The sequence below is a fragment of the Rhincodon typus genome, chromosome 9 (genome assembly GCF_021869965.1).
Source record: "Rhincodon typus isolate 14 chromosome 9, sRhiTyp1.1, whole genome shotgun sequence".
Lineage (NCBI taxonomy): Eukaryota > Metazoa > Chordata > Chondrichthyes > Orectolobiformes > Rhincodontidae > Rhincodon > Rhincodon typus.
Genome location: NC_063340.1, coordinates 9,815,580 through 9,824,826, shown reverse-complemented (window position 1 = coordinate 9,824,826; position 9,247 = coordinate 9,815,580).

The window sequence follows — 9,247 nt, the reverse complement described above, 5'->3', positions numbered from 1 at the left end:
TGCGGTGGTTCAGTGGTTAGCACTGCTGCCTTGCAGCACCAGGGACTCAGGTTCAACTCCACTCATAGGTGACTGTGTATGGAGTTTGCATGTTCTCCCTGCGTGTGCGTGGGTTTCCTCCGGGTGTTCTGGCTTCCTCTTACAGTCCAAAGATGTGCAGGTTTGGCCATGCTAAATTGTCTGTAGAGTTCAGTGATGTGCAGGCTAGATGGATTAACCATGGTAAAAAGCTCCCCTCTCACCACACACCTCCTGCAAGCCCATTCCCAAAGATAGCAGACCTTGTTGCATTATCAGATAAATGCCAACTGAGCAATTCTACAAAGGCGCACTCTGAATGGCTGGAGATTGAGGAACTCTTCATGATTTTCAACCTGTTTAATAGATGCACCATAGAAAACATTCTATCTGGGTGCAGCTGAGCTTGGTATGGCAACTGCTCTGCTTAGGACCATAAGGAAATACAGAGAGTTCTGAACACAGCTCAGACTATCACGCAAGCCAACCTTTCATCCATTGACTCCATCTACACTTCTTGCTGCCTAGGAAAGGCAGCCAACAGCATCAAAGATCTCTCTCACTCCGGTTATAATCTCTTCCAACCTCTTCCGTCAGGCAGAAGACAAAAGCTTAAACATACGTACCAACAGGTTCAAGAACAGCTTCTTCCCTGCTGTTATTAGACTGCTGAATGGAGCTCTCGAATTTCAAATTTGATGTTGATCTTGCTTTTTGTGCACCTTCTTTGCAGCCGTAACTTTGTATTCCTCACTCTGTTCTATCACCCTATGATCTTTGTATGTTATGATCTGCCTGTCCGCACACAAAACAAAACTTCTCCCTGTACCTAGGTACATGTGACAATAAAAAATCAAATCAAATCAAATCAAATCAGTCCTAGCTAGTACTTGGACATCAGCTGGGATCTTTTAGTCACAAATCTCCTGTGATTTGAGCGATGGTTCAAATGCAGACATTTTACTTATTGCGCTGTAAGACTCATCCTGAGGTATGTCCACAAAAGAAAAGCACATGAAAGAAGAGAGATGTGTTCTTTTATTTTCCAAAGGGTCAATAGTTGTGACTTGGTCCAGAAAGGGCAAACAAAGGGGATACTGTCTCTTTCCTTCTCAGATGGGCCTCACTTATTCTTAGTGCATGTTGTCTTGGTGGTTAGAAGTTTATAGACCACAACGAGTCCTAGCACCAATTCTTCTGACATTAATAGAAGGTCGAATGTATTTTTAACTCCATTACTCATCGGGAACACACACACAACCACTGTTATATTGCTGTCCATGACCATTGACCATATCCCAGCAAAATAAAGCAAAAAGCCCTGCACTTAGCTCATTTTGTGTTGAGAGCTTGAGGGTGACCTTTCATTCCCACATGCTTCTTAACAGAATTTATTCTCCAATCTGCAGTGTCATATTGACGAAAGCAGTAAAACAGTTTGTTTAAAATGGTGCCGGGTTTAGGGTGTTTTTATGTGCTTGGGTGTTTGAGTGAAATTCTATGCCAACAGAAGTGTGTCAGGGTCATTAGACTAAAGACTGAATGGATCACAGTGACAACAAAGATTCAACTTGATTTAATGCCACGCACTTTGCATCACACCTGCTGATTTTCAATGCAATTGTGGCTGTGTTTAGGTGTAAAGATGTCATTATTAAGGAGAAGTGTAAAAAAAACCCAGAATAATGAAATAAACAATGTGTTTTACCCTTGCATAAGGTTGAATTGACTTTTTCATTTAAATACAGCAGAGTTTCTTCTTTTTTCCAAGTGTAACTTTCACTCTCCTTTATCTCTTGAAAGCATTGGCTCATGCATGGGTTAGGGTTCTATGTTTATTAAGCCTTCTTTGACATCTCATCTAATTCACCATTATTCACATGGGGCAGGAGAGAGCAGGACAGATTGTGCAATTGTGTAAAAATGATGATAGTAAGTCAGGAGCATATTTTAAGCTTGTGCTGAATTCAGAATAGTTCCTAATTTTGTATTATTGAATGAGGTTTATGAATTAGGTTCATTGTCACATGTACTCACGTGAGTACAGTGAAAAGTTTACAAGTCACTACTTATGGCGCCATCTTGGGTACAATGGTACCTAGGTACAGAATCTGCACACATATATTGCACACATGGAGGTTTTTCATTTGAGAAGAGGTTAATCATTTCCTATGCTTCCCAATGTACACTTCCTTTAGTGAGGCCATTGATCAGTGGTCATGACTGGGAACTTTGAAAGGGTTAGCCCAAAAGAACTAAAGTCAATCACAGAATTTCTACTTCCAGTCAACTGCAATCAGGATAGGCCGAGAATCATATCTTGTCTTTATCTCCAAAGAAAATTTACTTTGTTTAGTCCAACGAAGCTGAATATATGTCAAATATATTTGTGAAATAGTAATAGCCACTAAAACTGTATACCACAACACCTGCTTTTGCTTATTGAGACATTGACGGAAAGCTGTTTACATTTAGAATCAGTGCCCAGAGGTAATCTGCAATGCATTAGATTGATGTATCTGTCCCAGTCACACTTAATGCCCCAATGGATTCATGCCACATTAAAATCACATGCTGCTTTTTTTTTGGCCATGCGGAATTGTGTGAATTTTAATTTATAAACTGATCAAGATCTAATTTGGAAAAGCTGTGGATAGTGTGCCCTCTGGGGTTTGTCACCAAGAAATTTTGTCATGTGTCTGAATTTGTGTGACATGGATAGAGATGGAGGGATGGTGAGGTTCAGAGAGGGGATTCCAAAGATTACAGTACAGGCAAATGAATGCCAAGCTGTCAATGATGAAACAACTAAAATTGGAGAAACACAATAGGCCAGATTTTGAGGAGTGTAGAGATCTCAGAGGGAGGTGCAGCTGAGAAAATATACAGTCAGGATGGTTGTTTCCCTTGTTTGTCAGCATACTGCTAGGTAACATCTAACTACCATCGTGTCAATTCCCAAGGCAGGTTGCTGCTTGGGTCACTGCTACTGTCCTGACCAGAGTGAAACAGATATTACAGAAGGTAAGCCTTCCATTTATATAGTACTTTTGACAACAACAGGAAATTGCTTTACAGCTAAGCAAATCATGCCCCACTATCAGTAAAATACTAAATCCTTTGACACTCATTTCTTTTTAATATTCATTCATGGGATCTGGTCTTCGCTGGCTAACCTGTGTTTATTGTCATAGACTCATAGAGTCATACAGCATGGAAACAGACCCTTCGGTCCAAACAGTCCATGCTGAACATCATCCAAACTAAACAAGTCCCACCTGCCTGCACCTGGCCCATATCCCTCCAAACCTTTCCTATTCATTGACTTGTCTAAGTGTCTTTTAAGCTGCGTCCACAGCCACAACTTCCTCAGGATGTTCATTCCACATGTGAACCCTCCTCAGTGTAAAACATTTACCCTTCATGTACATCCCTGAGGAGGTATAACTCTGAGGGACTTTAAGTATAAACCACTCGTTCCTTGCACCCCTAAGGGTGTTGGTGTCTTAAAGATAAGGAATAACACAGCGCTCCTCTTTGTTCCATGATTGTTGCCATATTCTTGATTTTGATTGAGTTTGGGGGCACTCAGACACTCAGCGTTGGTTCCAAGCAGTCTGCTCTACTCTACATGAGCTGCTTGCGGCCAGGACTAGGAGAGGGACACTAGTGCCGTGATGTCAGTACTGCTTGTTTGCCTGTTTTCCACAACATCCATATGTATTTTGCAGGATGGGCTTTTCCAGTTGCTTTAACTTGTCATACACATATCCTTTGATGGAAAACAAAATTGGAATTCGGGCTTTTCCAGGAGCACGCCTCCAAACATGAGTCTTTTAACTTGAGTTCGATTCCCAGTTGCAAAATTCATTCCTCTTTGCCTGTTCCTTTAAACATTTTTGCTTTCTGACTTTTTGACGGGTTTTCTGATGGAATTCTTGGCAATAACGGCTGCACTCTCTTAGTCTGCCACAGTTGCTGTCATTTGGGTGCATGTATCATTGTAATTGGTTGACTTGTGAGCTGATTTGTGAGATGGAACTGAACCACAGGTTTCAATAGCAGGCTTGTTGTGTACATGTCAACCCACATGATGATTTGCCAGCTGTTTGTAACACTGATGTCTTATCCCAAGTATCACAGACGACACCGAGGTTGGCATGGAAACAGCTGCTGTTATGACATTATCTTTGGTTTCTACCCAGGAACTTTTCCTTCTCCACTATTTGCTGTTTGCATCACAAGCTGACTTTTTAAAATTCTGAACGATGACTGTCTGTATGCATGTTATTCCCAAGAGGGGACGTTTATAAATATTGGTATTGAAATGGAGTCAAGAACATTTTTTAACCTTAAGAAGTGTAGACTTAAGTCATTTTTGTGCTGTTGCGAGCACTTAAGTTATTTGAATTTGGTGATGCTAAGACCCATTCTGACTTGCAATATGCATATTCAAACAATTACTACAGGGGGTGCTAAACCATACAATAATTCACTGGGCCCAATCCACTTTTGTAGGGGTGCTACTTTTGGCCTTTATTCGTTGCATGGAACCAAGATTTAATATAGCCACTGAGATGAAGTTCTGTTTGCATGAAAATGTTGATTTCATGGCAATTTGAAGACTATTTCACACGTTAAGTGGTGAAATGGGAGGAAAATATAACACTTGAGGAAAAGAGCCAAGGCCACACATTGGTCCCTCCAGGGAATAGCGCATAATGACGAAATATTCTGAATGTGTCAGGATAGGCAGAGCATCTGGAGACTCAGCCTTAGCAGGCTTGTCTTGCTGGAGCTATACTAAATAATAGCAGCTGATCTTGACAGATCCTCAGCGATTCCCTCTCCGGCCACCTGTGGCTGTTAAGCTTATGAGCACTGCTAACATCTTAGCAACCGAATCCTTCTGTGACGTTATGTGTAGACTTCTGGCACTCAGTGTCAGTGTGAATAATGGTCAGTTGGGTGAGGTACATAAAGGCAGCCAGAAATTGGGGAACTATAGCTCAGCAAGGAATCATGGCATTCAGAAGACGAAAGAGAGAAGAAAGATTGGCAGAGAACACAAATCAGGACTTCATCACAGTAATGCTGAGTTGCTTGACTGATGTTTTGCAGCTGGGTGAGAGTCTCTAGCAGACCTTTCCATGTGGAATCAAGTATCTCTGGTTGATCATATAAGAATTTCAAGTACCTGAAGACATCATTGTTTCTGATATGCTTGCAATTTGATGGCTTTGAGAGTAGCTGCCACTTGGAATGCACCTGCTCGTTCCATTGCTTTGAGTAAGGCAGTGACATTATTGGTTCAAGAAGCTGCAGATCTTCAAACCTAATGGATCAAGAATTGGCAATCGGTTGAACATATGCTGCATCTGATAGGGAATCACATCTGGAGGGAAAAACTTGTGATTTTAGCAGTTACTTTTTTGTAAGCAAAACTAGTGACTTTTGCACAATTTATGCATAAGCAAGATTCTTGTCCATCCATTGGGTAATTATCCAGGTGGTTGCTATCAGAGATCTACTTTAACGCAGATTCACTGAAAATTAGCAGAGGACAAAGTAATAAAATGTAAAAGCATCAATTGACGTATCGCTATAATTTAGTAGAAACATCAGTTGCCTTCATAATTAACATCTGCATTAATGGTATGTGTTGGTGAAACATGTACTTGCAACATAGTGAAAAACTTCTACTTTGACAAATTGGGTACTACTGTGCTCATGAAGCATCCTTGTCTTTGTTAAGTTGATTATTACTTGTGGAATAAACATGTGAATCTAAGCACGGTCAAGGCAACTTTGGCTGAAGATCCATGGAAATCCCAGTTACAGTGGAAAACTAATTTCCACCAGAATTGTTTGGTGAGTTAAGGCCAAAGTGCACTATATTCCAAATGGAATGGTACCTGTACCTCCCGGTATGCTTGTAGCTTCATAGGTGTTGTAACAGAGGCTGTAGGTTATTTTCCCATAGAGGCAGAGAAATAGCTACACAGTTCAGGTGCAATCTACAGCATTTTGTGTATTACTGAAACTGGATCCAGTCCTCATTAGTACTGAAATTCAGAGAATTACTGCTCAGCACAGGAAGTATAGCAAATTGAATGTATATGGTACTTTTAACAGCAACAGGTAGCCCAGTGATAAAGTTACAAGCCCAGTAAGTCAGATGCCTGGACTAATACACTGGAGCTGTAAGTTCAAATGCTAACTAATGTCCTTCAGGGAAGGAAATCTGCCATGACTATGTGGTTTGGCCTACTTGTGACTCCAGACCCACAGCAATGAAATTCACACTTAACGTCCCTTTGAAAGGTTCTGGCAAGCTATTCAGCTCTACCAAATCTACAGTGAAACAAACAAAAACACTGTGGCTTTGCCTAGATGGGTATGTATCACAAAATCCGTCTGATGTTAGCATGGTATATATTGTGGTCATGTTCATGGAATCATCTGGGATGCCTCTGTTAGACTCATTGCCACTGATCCTTCTCATTGGTATCAGTCTAAGTTATTCATACCTAGTGGGAAAGGATGCCCATATGAAGTCTTTGGCAGAAGAAAGATTTCAGCCTTGATAAACAGTAAAGAGATACTAGATAGTATTTAATAGCTAGTTAGATTAAATCTGAGATACAGTGTGGTCGCCTGTAAGACATCAGGCTTGAACTCAAAGATACACATTACTGTTAGAGATGTGGATTGGCACTACAATAAAAACTGGAACACTTTCAGGTACGAACTGCCTTATAAAATATAAACCATCTTCTTAAGGGCAACCAGACTGGGCAATAAATATTGACATTTCCAGATATAATCACATCACAAGTGAAAGAAAAAAGGCCCTATTTTTATATAATGCCTTTAACGCAATAAAATGTCTCATGGTATTTCACAGAGGCATTATAAGGAAGAACATGACACCAAGTAGTTATTAGGTTAGACGGTCAAAGGCTTGGTCAAAGGATTTTAAGGGCTCTTTAAAGGAGGAATGCAAGGTGAGGGGTTTAGGAAGGAATTCAAGTACTTAGGGCCTAAGGGCAACTGACTTCATGACCACTGATGGTAGAACAAATAAAACTGGGATGCAAGAGAGGCCAGAGTTAGGTGAGTGCAGTTATCCTGATTGTGGGGTGGGAGGAGAATTTGGAGAGAGGCTGAGGCAAAGCCAAGGTGGGATTTAGAAACAAGGATGAGGGTTTGGACATTGACTGCTGTTAAGTGGCATGCAAAGCATTTCTTAAAGTTGAGCCTGTATGAAACACATTTGATTGACCTTTTGAGCTGCGGCTACATGAGGCTTTTTTAAGAGGAATTATTTTGGGAGTTTGAGGCTAACTGGCCTGTGCCATCTCCTGACGCAATTGGCCACCTTAGAGTCATAGAGTAGAGTTATTGAGTAATACAGCATGGAAACAGGCCCTTCAGCCCAGACTAGTCCATGTTAACCATGGCGCCCACTCAGTGAGTCCCAATTGCCCGCATTTGGTCCATAATCCTCGAAACCCTTCCCATCCATGTACCTATCCAAATTTTTTTTTTTAAATGTTGCTATTGTACCTGCCTCAACCACTTTCTCTGGCAGCCCATTTCATATACGCACCACTCTCTGCGTGAAGAAGTTGCCCCTCACTTCCTTAAATCTTTCCCCTTAAATCTATGCCCTCTAGTTTTCAATTCGCCATCCTTGGGAAAAAGACTATATGCATTCGTCCTATCTATGCTCCTCATGATTTAATACACCACAATAAGGTCATCCCTCAATTTCCTACCTTCCAAGGAATAAAATCCCATCCTGGCCAACCTCTCCCTATAGTTCAGGTTTACTAGTCCTGGCAACATCCTGATAAATCTTCTTTGCACACTTTCCAGTTTAACTATGTCGTTCCTATAACAGGGTGACCAAAACTGTACACAATACTCCAAGTGCGGCCTCACCAATGACTTATACACCTGTAACACAACATCTCCACTCCTATATTCAATGCCTTGACCGATGAAGGCCAACATGCTAAATGCCTTCTTCACCACCCTGTCCACCTGTGATGCTGCTTTCAATGAACTATGTACTTGTACTCCGAGGTCCTTCCATTCCACCACACTCCTCAGGACCTTATCTTGGTTTGACTTTCCAAAGTGCAACATCTCACACTTATCTGTATTGAATTGCATTTGCCAATCCTCAGCCCACTTCCCCTTCTGATCAAGATCCCTCTGTAATTTTTGATAACCTTCCTCGCTATCAACAATACCTCCTAATTTAGTATTATACGTAAACGTACTAAACATGTCTTGTACGTTCAAATCCAGATCATTTATGTAAAAAACAAATAACAAAGGTCCCAGCACTGACCCGTGTGGCACACCACTAATCACAGGCCTCCAGTCCAAGAAAAAACCTTTGACCATCACCCTCTGCTTCCTACCATCGAACCAATTTTGAATCCAATTTGCTAGCTCTCCCTGGATCCCATGAGACCTAAGCTTCATGACTAGCTTGTCGTGCAGGACCTTGTCAAAGGTCTTACTAAAGCCTATATAGACAACATCCACTGCCCTACCCTCATTTATCCTCTGGGTTACCTCTTCGAAAAACTCTAAAAGATCTCACCGTTCAGCAAGTATATGAATGGAACCTGCATGTTCAGACTGCATGTGAACTCACCCGTTCAGAAACAGAGATGCTGGGTTTGGTTTAGACACCTGATTTAATTGCTCAATTCATCTAATAAGAAACAGTACCCATAGAGAATGCCACATTTTCCCTTGGGATGTTTGGTTAAAATTGGGGCTTTGCTTGAATCTGTGAAAAATGATCAACTTAGAAAAACTTACAAGGATGTTACTGGGACTGGAGACCTTGAATTACAGGGAGAGGCTGAATAGGCTGAGACTTTCCCTGGAACATCAGAGGCAAAAGGGTGACCTTATCGAGGTTTTTAAAATCATGAGGGGCATGGATAGGATGAATAGCCAAGGTGTTTTACCTAGCCTGGGGGAGTCCAAAACTAGAGGGCATAGGTTTGAGGTGACAGTGGAAAGAATTAAAAAGTACCTGAGGGGTAATGTTTTCACACAGAAGGTGGTACATGTATGGAACAAGCTGCCAGAGGAAGTGGTGGAGGCTGGTACAATTACAACATTTAAAGGGCATCAGGATGGGTACATGAATAGGAAGGGTTTAGAGGGATATGGGCCAAATGCTGGCAAATGGGACTAG